This window comes from Moschus berezovskii, chromosome 20 (genome assembly GCF_049115385.1).
Source record: "Moschus berezovskii isolate FMDL1 chromosome 20, NW_MosBer_1.0, whole genome shotgun sequence".
Classification (NCBI taxonomy): domain Eukaryota; kingdom Metazoa; phylum Chordata; class Mammalia; order Artiodactyla; family Moschidae; genus Moschus; species Moschus berezovskii.
This window is the reverse complement of record NC_142479.1, coordinates 39,325,458-39,342,189: the sequence shown is the minus strand read 5'-3', so window position 1 is coordinate 39,342,189 and position 16,732 is coordinate 39,325,458.

Below are 16,732 nucleotides of genomic sequence, written 5' to 3'. Positions count from 1 at the left end.
GGTGTCCGGAGAAGCAGCCCCAGGCTGGGCAACACCACATGGAAGAGGCTTCCAGACACACAGAGGGGAGGAGGGCCTGACAGGGAACCTGGGTGTGGTCAGAAGGCCTCAGATGGTGGGATCTGAGCTTCTTCAGGATTCTAGGCTCTGTCATCCTCCCAGGTGGGAGGTAAGCTCTGTGCAACATTGAGCCAGAGCTGGGACATCTTCCTCATTACACTACCTCATTATTCATGCTTTCTCATTGCCAGAGAAGAAAGATTTAAGATATTCAAAAGACTACGTGGGTACTTCCCTGGCGGTCCAGTGATTAGGACTCTATACTTTCACTGCAAGGGGCTTGGAATTGGTCCCTGGTCAGGGAACTAAGATCCCACATGCCTTGTGGCACAACCAAAAAGGAAAAAAAAATATCATGCTACTACAACCAGGGGGGTGCGGGAGAATACATGAAAAATAGTAAGAGAACATATCAAAAGCAGGGAAAGGATAGTTTCAGCGTGAGAAGTTGACTGTAAAGAAATATGAGTGACTTCCTGGGTGATAGAATGTTCCTTTTCTTGATTTGGGTGTTGGCACATGGATGTCAACATTTGAGCTGTCGAAACTCATCCAGTTGTGTGCGTCAGACGTGTGCATTTTCACTGGGTGCAATTTTACCTCAAAAAGCAAAGAAGGGGAAAGAGGAATGAAATAACAAGGTGGGGCCATCACACACCAGGAACAAGGACAAAATGGAGGCCACGATGTCCTAAATGCTTTGCATTGGGGGAGTGGAACACAAGTGTGCTCCAGACATCCCAAGCAGCTGAAGAAGGAAGGATGACTCCGTCAGTAACATGGTTCTAAGAGTCTCTGAGGTTAATAACCAACCAACTGCTCAGGAAACATCTGCTCTTGGTCTTAGGATCAATCCATGGAGACATTTCTCCTGAGATCTTCCTAGCAGGTTGGGTAAAGAACTGACCTCCTGGTCGGACTCCCAAGGCAATAGGAATGAAAGCAAAGATAAACAAATGGATCCTAATTAAACTTACAAGCTTTTGCACAGTAAGGGAAACCATATACAAAACAAAAGACAGCCTACAGAACTGGGAAAAATATTTGCGTGATGAGATTGACAAAGGCTTAATTTCCAAAGTAAATAAATAGCTCATACAAGTCAACAACAAAAAAACAAACAACTCTATTCACAAATGGGTAGAAGATCTTAAAAGACAGTTCTTCAAGAAGACGGATGGTTACAGGCACATGAAAAGAAGCTCAACATTCCTGATTTTTAAAGAAATATGATTGAAACTAAAATGAGGTACAACCTCACACCAATCAGAATGGCCATCATTAAAAAGTCTATAAATAACAAAAATGTTGGAGAGGATGTGGAGAAAGGGAACCTTCCTACGCTGTTGGTGGAAATGTAGTAGGTGCAGCCACTGTGGAAAACAGTATGGAGGGTCCTCAGAAAACTAGTACTAGAAGAATCATATGATCCCACAAGCCCGCTCCTGGGCACATGTCTCGACAAAGCTATAATTAAAAAAGGTACATGTACCCCTACATTCCTAGCAGTAGTATTCACAATAGCTAAGACAAGGAAACAACCTAAATGTCTATTGACAGATGAATGGATAAAGAAGATACAGTACATATATACAATGGAATACTAACTCAGCCCTGAAAAGGAATGAAAGAATGCCATCTGCTGCAAATGGATGCAACCAGAGATTCTCATTCTAAGTAAAATAAGTCATAAAGAGACAGACAAAACCCATATGATATCACTTATATGTGGAATCTAAACTGTGACACAATATGACACAAACGAGCCTATCTATGAAACAGAAACAGAATCACAGACATGGAGAACAGGCTGGTGGTTGCCACAGCAGATGGGGCTTGGGCATGGATGGAGTGGGAGGTGAGGGTTTGCAAATGGGAACTATTATATATAGAACAGATAAACAACAAAGTCCTACTGTATAGCACTGCTGCTGCTAAGTCACTTCAGTCGTGTCCGACTCTGTGTGACACCATAGACGGAAGCCCACCAAGCTCCCCCATCCCTGGGATTCTCCAGGCAAGAACACTGGAGTGGGTTGCCATTTCCTTCTCCAATGTGTGAAAGTGAAGTGTGAAAGTGAAAAGTGAAAGTGAAGTCGCTCAGTCGTGTCTGACCCCTAGCGACCCCATGGACTGCAGCCCACCAGGCTCCTCCATCCATAGGATTTTCCAGGCAAGAGTACTGGAGTGGCTTGCCATTGCCTTCTCCGACTGTATAGCACAGGGAACTATATTCAGTATCCTATGATAAATCATAATGGAAAAGAATATATTCAGTTCAGTTCAGTCGCTCAGTCGTGTCCAACTCTTTGCAACCCCAGGAATTGCAGCATGCCAGGCCTCCCTGTTCATCACCAAACTCACATACATCGAGTCGGTGATGCCATCCAGCCATCTAATCCTCTGCCATCCCCTTCACATCCTGCCCCCAATCACTCCCAGCATCAGAGTCTTTTCCAATAAGTCAACTCTTCACATCAGGTGGCCAAAGTATTGGAGTTTCAGCTCTAGCATCAGTCCTTCCAATGAACACCCAGGACTGATGTCCTTTAGAATGGACTGGTTGGATCTCCTTGCAGTCCAAGGGACTCTCAAGAGTCTTCACCAACACCACAGTTCAAAGGAATCAATTCTTCGGTGCTCAGCTTTCTTCACAGTCCAACTCTCACATCCATATATTACTACTGGAAAAACCATAGCCTCGACTAGACAGACCTTTGTTGGCAAAGTAATGTCTCTGCTTTTTAATACGCTATCTAGGTTGGTCATCACTTTCCTTCCAAGGAGTAAGAGTCTTTTAATTTCATGGATGCAAGCAGCATCCAGAGTGATTTTGGAGCCCAAAAAATAAAGTCTGACACTGTTTCCACTGTTTCCCATCTATTTCCCATGAAGTGATGGGACCAGATGCCATGATCTTAGTTTTCTGAATGTTGAGCGTCAAGCCAACTTTTTCACTCTCCTCTTTCACTTTCATCAAGAGGCTTTTTAGTTCCTCTTCACTTTCTGCCATAAGGGTGGTGTCATCTGCATATCTGAGATTATTGATATTTCTCCCGGCAATCTTGATTCCAGCTTGTGCTTCTTCCAGCCCAGCATTTCTCATGATGTACTCTGCACATAAGTTAAAAAAGCAGGGTGGCAATATATAGCCTTGACATACTTTTTTTCCTATTTGGAACCAGTCTGTTGTTCCATGTCCAGTTCTAACTGTTGCTTCCTGACCTGCATACAGGTTTCTTAAGAGGCAGGTCAGGTGGTCTGGTATTCCCATCTCTTTCAGAGTTTCACAGTTTATTGTGATCCACACAATCAAAGGCTTTGGCATAGTCAATGAAGCAGAAATAGATGTTTTTCTGGAACTGTTTTGCTTTTTCCATGATCCAGTGGATGTTGGCAATTTGGTCTCTGGTTCCTCTGCCTTTTCTAAAACCAGCTTGAACATCTGGAAGTTCACGGTTCACATATTGCTGAAGCTTGGCTTGGAGAGTTTTGAGCATGACTTTACCAGCGTGTGAGATGAGTGCGATTGTGCAGTAGTTTGAGCATTCTTTGGCATTGGCATTGCCTTTCTTTGGGATTGGGATGAAGACTGACCTTTTCCAGTCCTGTGGCCACTGCTGAGTTTCCCAAATTTGCTGGCATATTCATTGCAGCACTTTCACACTATCATCTTTCAGGATTTGAAATAGCTCAACTGGAATTCCATCACCTCCACTAGCTTTGTTCATAGTGATGCTTTCTAAGGCCCACTTGACTTCACATTCCAGCATGTCTGGCTCTAGGTGAGTGATCACACCATCGTGATTATCTTGGTCATGAAGATCTTTTTTGTACAGTTCTTCTGTGTATTCTTGCCACCTCTTCTGAATATCTTCTGCTTCTGTTAGATCTATACCATTTCTGTCCTATATCGAGCCCACCTTTGCATGAAATGTTCCCTTGCTATCTCTAATTTTCTTGAAGAGATCTCTAGTCTTTCCTATTCTGTTGTTTCCCTCTATTTTTTTGCATTGATCACTGAGGAAGGCTTTCTCATCTCTCCTTGCTATTCTTTGGAACTCTGCCCTCAGATGCTTATATCTTTCCTTTTCTCCTTTCCTTTTCGCTTCCCTTCTTTTCACAACTATTTGTAAGGCCTCCCAGACAGCCATTTTGCTTTTTTGCATTTCTTTTCCATGGGGATGGTCTTGATCCCTATCTCCTGTACAATGTCACGAACCTCCGTCCATAGTTCATCAGGCACTCTATCAGATCTAGTCCCTTAAATCTATTTCTCACTTCCACTGTATAATCATAAGGGATTTGATTTAGGTCATACCTGAATGGTCTAGTGGTTTTCCCTACTTTCTTCAATTTAAGTCTGAATTTGGCAATAAGGAGTTCATGATCTGAGCCACAGTCAGCTCCCAATCTTGTTTTTGCTAACTGTATAGAGCTTCTCCATCTTCAGCTGCAAAGAATATGATCAATCTGATTTCGGTGTTGACCATCTGGTGATGTCCATGTCTAGAGTCTTCTCTTGTGCTGTTGGAAGAGGGTATTTGCTATGACCACCAAAGAATATATACATATATTTATATGACTGACTCACTTCGCTGTACAGCAGTAATTAACACAACATTGTAAATCAACAATACTTCAATTTACATTTTAAAAAAATTTTAAAGTAGAAATAAAAAAAGGAATTGACCTCCTCATGAAGCTTTGAGAGCCAGAATCTTGGGTAGTTCTTAAAAAGCCCCTCCATGTGGGCTGCAGCACAGTCTGGTAGAGGCACCCGGGGGGTCAGTGATGAGTCCTGACCTCTCGCTGACTCTCTGCCGCTGGGTTTGGCCCGGGCTGTCTTGGAGAACAAGAGAGGGGCTGAATGAGGAATTCTGCCTCCCGGATTCTGTTTCTTGCAGACCTTGGAGCCTGACAAGTGGCAGTGAGGTGGCGACAGGGTCACCAGGAAACCCCCGTGGTCAGTGGAGCACAGACTCTGCTTTCTACAGACACGAAGGAGGAGTCAGGTTCACAGACTCCGGGGAGAGCTGAGGAGCATGACAAGGTCTCAGGCCTGGGCGCAAGTGCCTCCACCCAGGACCCAAACCTGTCCCGGAGCACTATCGGTCAGGTGACCAGCCATCCACGTTGCCTGGGACTGAGGTGTTTCCTGGGACCCTGGACTTCCAGTGCCAGGGAAAGAGAGACGATCTGGTCACCCTAGAAAGGCAAAACCAACACCACAAAGAAAACCTTCCTTCCAAAGGGCAGCAGCTGGGAATTCCCTGGCGGTCCAGTGGTTAGGACTCCAAGTTTTCACTGCCACGGGTACAGGTTCCACCCCGGTTGGGGAACCGAGATCCTGCACCAAAAATAGAAAAAAAAAAGCTGAGGATATCCTACAGGGACCCAGGTACAGGGCACTCAAATGCTACAGTGACTTCAGAGAGTTTGAATCTACAGAGTCAGACATGGAGCAGGAGGTAGGTAAATAATTACATACAGAGGGTTGGAAACTGAGATTGGTGATGACATTACAAAAGCCTTAACTAACTGGGTGCAGAGGGAGGCGGGATGGTCGGGAAGGCACCACTAGGAAGATGTTTGATTTGACTTGTTAAAAATGAGTCAGGCAGCTACTCTGGTGGCTCGTGGTAAAGAATCTGTCTGCCAATGCAGGAGACACAGTCTCGATCCCTGCTCTGAGAAGATCCCACGTGCTGCAGAGCAACTGAGCTGTGCGCCATAACTATTGAGCCAGTGCTCTAGAGCCTGCGAAATGCAACTATTGAGCCCAACTACTGAAGCCCACTCGTTCTATAGCCCACGCTCCACAGCAAGAGAAACTATTGCAATGAGAGGCCCTCGCACCACAACTAGAGAGTAGCCCTCGCTCTCTGCAAGTGGAGAAAGCCCAAGCAGCAGCGAAGCCCCAGCACAGCCAAAAGTAAAGATAAATAAAATCATTTTAACAACAGCACAACAAAAAAACGAGTAAGAATTAGCAAGATTTATGCCCAAACATTTTGTAGCAAGGATGCCAAGTCAAATGTGTTTTCAACAACTACTGCTAAGACAGCCAGAGTGTCACATGTAAAAGAATGAAGTTGGTGACCTAAATGGGAAGAAAACCCACCAAAGAGGATTATATGTACATGTATAGCTGATTCACTTTGCTGCACAGCAGAAACTAACACAACATGGTAAAGCAACTGTACTCCAACTTGAAAAAAAAATGAGGTTAGATCCCCACTTCACACTATACGCGAAAGTTGATCCCAAATAGATCATAGATCTAAATGTAAGAGCTAAAACTATAAAACTCTTAGAAGAAAAACAGGCCTATGTCTTTGTGACCTTGAATTAGGCAACAATTTCTGAGATAAGAAACCAAAAGTAAAAAAGTTAAAAAAAATCTAATTAGATAAATTGGACTTCATCAAAATTAAACAATTTTTTGCTTGAAAGAATACCATGAAAAAAGTGAAAAGACAACCCATTATTTGCAAATCATGTCTCTGAGACTGTATCCAAAAGAAAGAACTCTTACAATCCAATCATAAAAAGAGAAACAACTGAATTTAAAGATGGGCAAAGGATTAAAACAGACATTTATTTCTCTAAAGAAGATGTACAAATGACCAGTAAGTATTGTTCCTCAAAATGTTTAAACACAAATGTTTCACTGCTGCTGCTGCTAAGTCACTTCAGTCGTGTCCAACTCTGTGCAACCCCATAGACAGCAGCCCACCAGGCTCCGCCATCCCTGGGATTCTCCAGGCAAGAACACTGGAGTGGGTTGCCATTTCCTCCTCCAATTCATGAAAGGGAAAAGTGAAAGTGAAGTCTCTCAGTCGTGTGGACTCTTAGCGACCCCATGGACTGCAGGCTCCTCCATCCATGAGATTTTCCAGGCAAGAGTACTGGAGTGGGTTGCCATTGCCTTCTCCGCAAATGTTTCACATAACCTCACAATTCCACTCTCAGATATATATCCCAGAAAATCAAAAACATGTTCACACAAAAATCTGTACACGAATGTTCATAGCAGCATTATTCATAATAGCCCCCAAGTGAAAACAACTAAAATGTCCATAAACTGATGACCTGATACATAAAATGTGGTACAGTTATACAATGGAATATTAATCTACCATAAAAAGAAATGAAGTACTGATACGTGTTACAATATGGATGAGCCTTGAAAACATTATGCTACATAAAAGAAGCTAACCACCACATAGTATATGATTCAATTTATATGAAATATCAAGAATAGGCAAATCTATAGAGACTCAAAGCAGTGGTTGGGTAAGGTGAGGTGGAGGAGGGAATGGGAGTGTTGATAATGGGGTTTCTTTATGAAGGATGAAATGTTTTGAAATTAGATAGTGGTGAGGGCTTCCCGGGTGGCTCAGTGGTAAAGAATCTGCCTATCAATGCAGGAGATGTAAGAGACAGGAGTCGGATTCCTGAGTCAGGAAGATCCCCTGGAGCAGGAAATGGCAACCCATTCCAGTATTCTTGCCTGGAGAATCCCCATGGACAGAGAAGCCTGGCAGGCTACAGTCCATGGGGTCGCAAACAGCTGGACACAACTGAGCACAACACAACATACAGAGGATTGCACAACTTTGTGAATATCCTAAAACCTCTGAACTTTACACTCTAAAAGGTGAGTTTTGTTAAATATGAATTATATCTCAATAAAGCTGTCATTTAAAAAGACAGACTTCCAGTTTCCTGTCTGGCATGTAAGGAGCTTGGAAGTTGTCACTCCATCCTAAAGAGTAGAAAGCTGAACAAAATGAATCAACACCTTTTTTTTAGATCCATTAGAGAATTGGGGTCAGAGCATAAACCTCTGCCTGCCCACCCTCCCATTTGGAGAGACAGACAGGAACATACAAAGAATTACAACTTAACCAGAGCAGAAACATGTGAACAGAATCCTCTACTAGAACCCCATTAGGGTAGGAATATCAAAACAATGGTGGTCCAGAATTTAAGATTCCACGCTTCCACTGCAGGGGGCATGAGTTCAATCCTTGTATGGATACTAAGAGTCTGCATGGGGAACAGTGCAGCCAAAATTAAAAAATAAAGACAAACAAAACACCCCCAGCCACTAAACTACTGGAGGCTCAGTGTGGACAAACCTAAGGGTTTAAAACTCCAGGGGGCGCAGTCTTAGATGGAGTGGCCCTTTCTTTGTGAGTTTTACCTCTAGGAACTCCACCAGATTCTCAAAGAGAAGATCAGAGAAAAATCTTCTGCTTCTGTCAGGAGGAGAGGAAAAGCAGCCATTTTGGGGCACCCTCAGAGCATTCTGTTCTTCTTAATGAGATCTGCCCTCAAGAGAAGCTATTTTACCAGATCTCCCACCTGGGAGAAAGGAAATACCCAATCCTAGCGCGCTCTAACAATCCCATCCCCCAAACTGGAGAAACACCTGTGAAGTTTGTAGCCCAGGGCATTGACTCACTAAAATAGTGAGACCTACTCATAGGCTGTAGAATGCTTCCCTTCCCCTACCCACAGACCTCAAGGCAACATCACTGAAGGCCTGTTTATAGCAATTCCTTTTACCCACTGCATGTTGTCTGGCTTTCAGCAACAATTTACAAGGCATACTAAAAGTTAAAACAATTTGAAGAGACACAGCAAGCATGGAAACTAGAGTCAGATAAGTTTAAAACTCTGGTGGGGAACTTCCCTGGTGATCTAGTGGTAAAGCATCTGCCTGCCAATGCGGGGAACATGGGTTCATTCACTGGTCCAGGAACTAAGATCCTACATGCCCTGGGGAAACTAAGCCCATGCACCAAAATTACTGTTGCCGCTCTGCAATAAGAGAAGCCACTACAATGAGAAGCCCACACATCGCAACTAGAGAGTAGCCCTTCATTCACCACAACTAGAGAAAAGCCCTCATGCAGCAACAAAGAACCAGCACAGGCAAAAATAAATAATACAATTAAGAAAAGAAAAAGAAGAACTCACTTCACAGTTCCAGCACTGGGGCAAGGTTCTCCAGGAGGTTGTGTGTGCTCTGAATCAGCATTAGATATATGGTGCTGATTCTCTGATAGCCAGGATTCATGGGTCCAGGAATCAAGGGAGTGGCACACTATTTCTCCTAATGACTCATCAGCAAGATTTTTGCTTCCTGTTCCTGTGACTTTATGCTCTGCTGACCTCGAGGTCTTCTTCCAGAGGGAAGGATGCTTCCACCAGGAGACACAATAAAGATTTCATTGAACTTGAAGTTAAGACTGCCACCCAGCCACTTTGGGCATCTCATGACTCAACAGGCAAAGAAGGGAGTTATGATGTTGGCTGGCTAGGGTGATAGATCCTGACTGCCAAGCAGAAATCGGACTACTATCGACAATGGAGGTAAGGAAGAGTGTGTGTGGGCATCTCTTAGTATTACCATGTCCTGCAATTAAAGTCAATGGAAAATGACAACAATCCAACGGAGGAAGGATTAGTAATGGTCTGAAACCCTTCAAGAATGAGGGTTTGGGGACTTCTCTGGTGGTCCAGTGGTTAAGACTCAGAGCTTTCACTGCCCAGATTCAATGCCTATTCAGGAAACTAAGACCTCATAAGCTGTGTGGTGTGGTAAATATTTATAAATAAATATTATAGAGAAATAAAAATATTCAAAAATGAAGGTTTGGGTCATCCCACCAAGTAAAGAATCACAACCACCTGAGGTGCTTGCTGAGGGTAAAGACATTACAGAATGGTTAGCAGAAGGTAGTTATAACTGCCAGCTATGAACACTGAACGACTTCACATGAACACATGGCTAGTTATAGCTCTAACTGTCATGAATATTTTATTTTCTGATGAATATGTGGTTTTATGTGTATCTCTGTTTTCTTTCCTCTCTTATTGCCTTATCATGTAACTGAAGACTATTGACTTTACATCATAGATTTTAAGTGAAAAGTGAAGTTGTGTCCAACTCTTTGCATCCCCGTGGACTATACAGTCCATGGAATTCTCCAGGCCAGAATACTGGAGTGGGTAGCCTTTCCCTTCTCCAGGGGATCGTCCCAACCCAGGGATCGAACCCAGGTCTCCCACATTGCAGGTGGATTCTTTACCAGATGAGCCACAAGAGAAGCCCAAGAATACTGGAGAGAGTAGCCTATCCCTTCTCCAGCAGATCTTCCCAACCCAGAAATTGAACTGGGGTCTCCTACATTGCAGGCAGATTCTTTACCAACTGAGCTATCAGGGAAGCTCTCATAGCTTTTAAGTACTGTTAATTTTACATCGTAGTATTTAAGTTAGGGCATATCAAGAAGAAGAGTAAATACCACTCAAGGGTTTTACCTCTTTTGCTGGGGAAGGGGTTAGTGTGTTTTCAGCTGTACACGTGACAGTTGTATCATGGAATTATGATTTTGTTATTGTCTTTATTTGGACATTAAATATGGTTTAAAGAGATGCATTGGGGTACAAATTGAAAAGGGGTGGACTGGTCATGGTTATTTTATGTGTCAACTTGACTGACCACGAAGTGCCCAGGTTCAATATTATTTCTGAGTATGTCTGTAAAGGTGTTCTTGATGAGATTAACATTTGAACTGGTAGACCCAGTAAAGCAGATGGCACTCCCCAGTGTGGGTGGGCATCATTCAATCCATCAAAGGCCTGAATAGAAGAAAAGATGGAGGAAGGAGAAATTCACCCCTTTTCTTTCCAGCCTCACTTGGTTGAGCTGGGACATCTCATCTAATCATCTCAGGCCTTCAAACTTGGGCTGAATTACACCCCTGGTTTTCTTGGGTATCCAACTTGCAAATGGATGATCATGAAAATCATCAGTTTTCAGCCTCTGAAATATATACATATACACATACATATTCATGCTACTGAGTCTCTGGAGAACTCTGACCAATAGAAAAATCAAGCAACGTCCACAAAAGTATGAGAGAAAGAAATATCCAGCCAAGATATGCTTTCAGTTTTGAAGGCTACAGAAGAGTTTCAAAAATAAAAGAATCAGGGACTATAATGAAGAAATTATGAACCCTTTCTGAAAAACATCCTAGAGAGATGAATAAAAAAGATGATAGGGGGACTTTTATGCAGTTTTGAAGGCTACAGAAGAGTTTCAAAAATAAAAGAATCAGGGACAATAATGAAGAAATTATGAACCCTTTCTGAAAAACATCCTAGAGAGATGAATAAAAAAGATGATAGGGGGACTTTTATGCAGTTTTGAAGGCTACAGAAGAGTTTCAAAAATAAAAGAATCAGGGACAATAATGAAGAAATTATGAGCCCTTTCTGAAAAACATCCTAGAGAGATGAATAAAGATGATAGGGGGACTTCCCCCACAGCGCTGTGGTTAAGCCTCTATGTTTCCACTACAGAGGGCCCAGGTTCAATCCCTGGCCAGGGAACCAAAGTCCCACATACTGCTGGATGCAGCCAAAAAAAAAAGATGATAGGAAAGGAGCAGTGATAAGATTAAAGATGAGCCATTTAAATACATCGATAAAAGGGCATAACTGCAGGGATTATATTTGCAGAACAGAAAGTAAATATTATAAAACCTGACCAAAAAAGGATAAAAGCCATAATTGCGAGGTAGAAAGGTCATCAGCTGACTAGATAGCCTACATAGCTCTCCTAATTGAAAAGACTAAATTGTGGATTAAATATTTTGTAAAAAAAAAAGAAAGAAAGAAAAACAAAATAAACACTACTGAGCTGGAATAAATAGAAATATTTCTACAGAGGCCGAAAATGCAGTAAAATCGGGAAGCCTGGGAGGTGAGTGCCTAAGTCAGCTTTTCTCCCCAAGGGTTTTTGTGAAACACAGGAGATCTTGAGTTTTGCCCAGACTGTTTTCTGGGCTGCAGGGGACAGGAGATAAAGCCCAAGGCTCCACCAAGATAGTAGGAGATTTCGGCACATAATCAGGGCCTCCTACAAGCTCAGTATAAAGACACATGAAAACCAAAATCAAAACCCATTTTGGGAAGGAAGGAGCAAGGGAACTTGCCTGGCTCAATGTTGAACGGAAGGAAAAACTAATCTTTCTTGAAAACCTGAAACTACAACCCAGCCCTTCCATAGTTTGTGCTGCAATTCACCCACTTGAGGAGCTTAAGAAAACCTTCACAAAATGCAAAGGCTTCCCAGGTTGCTAGTGCAGGCTCGGGCTGGGAGAAAGCAAATATACATTCTCTCTATAGGTAGGCCACTTCCATCAAAGATTCAAAGTTCTCCCAAAGATTAAGTTCCAAGGAAAGAGAGCAGCTCACAATCTAAAGCAATAAAACACACAAGCCTTAAATGAGGCATCACGAGTCATCGGAAGAGACAAGAGACCACAGAATGACACCTGCGAAGACCAGCGCTGTGCCCAGTCACACTGGGGCCAGCGGCAAACATGGGGTCATGGTGGGGGATTCATATAGATCCTTTCAAAATTTTAAATATTACTATTTGGGGACCTCCCTGGCAATTTTAGGGGTATCCCTGTGGCTCAGATGGTAAAGAATCCGCCTTCAATGCAGGCGACGTGGGTTCAATCCCTGGGTTGGAAAGATCCCTTGGAGAAGGGAATGGCTACCCATTCCAGTATTCTGGCCTGGAGAATTCCATGGACAGAGGAGTCTGGCAGGCTATATAGTTCATGGGGTCGCAAAGAGTAGGACACAACTGAGCGACTTTCACTTCTGGCAATTCAGTGGTTAAGACTTCACCTTCCCATGTAGTGGGTGCAGGTTTGATCCCTGATCAGGGAGCTAAGATCCCCTTGGGGCCAAAAAACAAAAACAATACTATATCAAATTCAATAAAGATTTTGAAAATAGTCCACATTCAAAAAAAATTTTTTTTAATGTTACTCTTTTCTCCATCATGGATTTTTACATTAATTTTAATTTTTAAAATACCGCTTTAAAGTATTATTTATGAGATTTTTTGTTGCCCCTTAAATTTGGCCCCTGTGGAGAGCGCCCTGTTTGCCTCCCCTGAGGTTGGTCTGGCAAAGAGTTCACTTATCTAATTGCCATTTGTAATTGGATGGATTTTGAGGGTATTATGCTAAGTAAAGTAAATCAAACAGAAATATTATGTAGGGATTTTCCTAGAGGTTGGGGTACAGATTCGATTCCTAGATGGGGAACTAGAATCCGGCATGCCACATGCACAGCCCAAAAAAGTCATAATGATAAATACTACATAATCTTATTTACATGCCAAATCTAAACCAAACAGAACAAAACCTAAACTCATAGAAAAGGAAATCCGATTTGTGATTACCAGGTGAGGACGAGGGATGGAGGAATTACATGAAAGTGGTCAAAAGGTACAAAGTTCCAGTTATAAGATAAGTAAAGTACTGGGAACGTTGAGTACGTATACATGAGTATACAACATGACAACAACTATACGGTATCCTGGAAAGTTGTTAAGAGTAAGTCCTGGGCTTCCCTGCTGGTCTAGTGGTTGGGAATCCGCCTGCCAATGCAGGGGACATGGGTTTGAACCCTGGTCTGGGACGATCCCACACGCTGCAGGGTAGCTGAGCCCATGTGCCACAACTACTGAGCCAGAGCTCCAGAGCCTGCCAACTTCAACTACCAAGCTCACATGAAGCAACAACTGAAGCCTGGGCGCCTTGAGCCCGTGCTCCGCAACGAGAGGCCACAGCAATGAGAAACCCACTCACTGCAACTAGAGAAGCCTGTACATCATCAAAGATCCAGGGCAACCAAAGTAAATAAAATAAATCTTAAAAAAAAAAAGTAAATCCTGAGTTACCACCAAGAAAAGAGTCATTTCTATTTAAAATTCTATCCTTCTATATGATGAAAGACCTGTCTGGGATTATGTTCACCAACTGCCAACCGTAATTCAGAGGATTCGGGAGATGTTCTGCCATGCTTGGATCTTCTATAATAAACATTTCCTTTTATAAAAACAAGTCATTACATAGATAGCCAACAGGAATTTGCTGTATGGCTCAGGAAACTCAAACAGGTGCTCTGTATCAACCTAGACGGGTGGGATGGGGAGGAAGATGGGAGGGAGGTTCAAAAGGGAGGGGATACATGTATACCTATGGCTGATTCATGTTGAGGTTTGACAGAAAGCAACAAAATTCTGTAGAGCAATTATCATTCAATAAAAAATAAATTTTAAAGTCATTAAAAAAAGTCATCTATCAAAATAATTTAAGATCTAGATTAAATATTGCAAAATGGTATCTACCATCTATAATCTTACTAAATAGATCTTGGCCATGTTACTTTCCAAACTATTTGAAACACTTCAGAGGGTTCCCAGATGGCTTAGTGGTTAGGATTCTGGGCTTTCACTGCCAGGGACCTGGGGTTCAATCCCTGGTTAGGGAACTGAGATCCCACAAGCTGTGTGGCCAAAGTAAGAATTTAAAAAAGAACTCATGAAACAAAATACGACATCCAACTGAAAATAGAAAATTATCAGCAAGTCCTTTAACTTCAGCTTTAAAAAATACCCCAGTATTCATAATCTCATTTTTGGTTTGATGACAAAACAAAGACTGATCAGAAGTGACTTGAGAACCGTCTAAGAAAAATACCCAAAGAAAATATGCCTCCTTGTAAGACCAGAAACTATAAAACTCCTAGAGGAGAACATAGGCAAAACACTCTCTGACATAAATCACAGCAGGATCCTCCAAGACCCACCTCCCAGAATATTGGAAATAAAAGCAAAAATAAACGAATGGGACCTAATTAAAATCAAAAGCTTCTGCACAGCAAAGGAAACTATAAGTAAGGTGAAAAGACAGCCTTCAGAATGGGAGAAAATAACAGCAAATGAAGCAACTGATAAAGGATTAATCTCCAAAATATATAAGCAGCTCCTGCAGCTCAATTCCAGAAAAATAAATGACCCAATCAAAAAATGGGCCAAAGAACTAAACAGACATTTCTCCAAAGAAGACATAAAGATGGCTAACAAACACATGAAAAAATGCTCAACATCCCTCATAATCAGAGAAATGCAAATCAAAACCACAATGAGATACCATTTCACAGCAGTCAGAATGGCTGCTATCCAAAAGTCTACATGCAACAAATGCTGGAGAGGGTGTGGAGAGAAGGGAACCCTCTTACACTGTCGGTAGGAATGCAAACTAGTACAGCCACTATGGAGAACAGTGTGGAGATTCCTCAAAAAACTGGAAATAGAACTGCCATATGATCCAGCAATCACACTCCTGGGCAAACACACCGAGGAAACCAGAATTGAAAGAGACACATGTACTCCAATGTTCATCGCAGCACTGTTTATAATAGCCAGGACATGGAAGCAACCTAGATGTCCATCTGCAGACGAATGGATAAGAAAGCTTTGGTACATATACACAGTGGAGTATTACTCAACCATTAAAAAGAATGCATTTGAATCAGTTCTAATGAGGTGGATGAAACTGGAGCCTATTATACAGAGTGAAGTAAGACAGAAAGAAACGCACCAATACAGTATACTAACACATATATATGGAATTTAGAAAGATGGAAGTATAACCCTGTATACGAGACAGCAAAAGAGACACAGTTGTATCGAACAGTCTTTGGGACTTTGTGGGAGAGGGTGAGGGTGGGATGATTTGAGAGAGTGACATTGAAACATGTATGTTGTTATATGTGAAACGAATCAGCAGTTCAGGGTCAATGCATGTTACAGGATGCTCAGGGCTGGTGTGCGGGGATGACCCAGAGGGAGGATAAAGGGAGGAGGGGGGTGAGAGGGGGGTTCGGGAGGGGGAACTCATGTACACCTGGGGCGAATTCATGTCAATGTATGGCAAAACCAACCAATATAATACTGTAAAATAAAAAATAAATAAATCAAAAAAAAAAGAAAATATGCCTCCTGGTGGTGATGGTAAGGGTAATAACTTTTCTGCTTCTGTACTACACCTCTCTGTCCTTATCTAAAATTATGTATTATGTTCTTTAATTGCTAAGTCGTGCCCAACTCACGATAGGCCACCCCATGGCCTATCACTCGCCAGGGTCCTCTGTCCAGGGAACTTCCCAGGCAAGAATACTGGAGTAGGTTGCCATATCCTTCGGGGTATCTTCCTGACCCAGGGATTGAACGCTTGTCTCCTGCATTGGCAGGCAGATTCTTTACCACTGAGCCACCAGGGAAGCCCATATAATATGACAGTCAGTAGAACTGCTGAAAAAGATGTTATGTCAATATGGTTTTAAAGCAGGACGAGGCCTCTTTGTTCGACCCCAAAGCCGAGACAGAGCAATGCCTGGCACACAGTTTGTTCGATGAAAGAATGTACTGTCTGTGCTTGCTTTCCTGCCCCTGCCCATTAGCAGGGATCAGCCTCACCACTGGAAATGGAACAGCAGCCCACGCAGGGAGTCGAGCCTGGGTGTTCTTGCCTCCTACTAAACCACTCAACAGACACACTTTTGGTCAAAATTAGTAAACTTTATTTAAAGTTCAAAAAATAAAATAACAGACAAAAGGCAGCTTTCGCTTTGTTCTTCCCGAGGATCAGATGTGACGACCCAGAGCTGGACCTACTCCTAAGAAGTTAAAATACCCTTTATCCCCAATCAAGCCACAGCGAGAAGGATGTTTGATTTGGGGACAGGCCTGGGGTAGTGGGGCAGGAAGGAGACCACC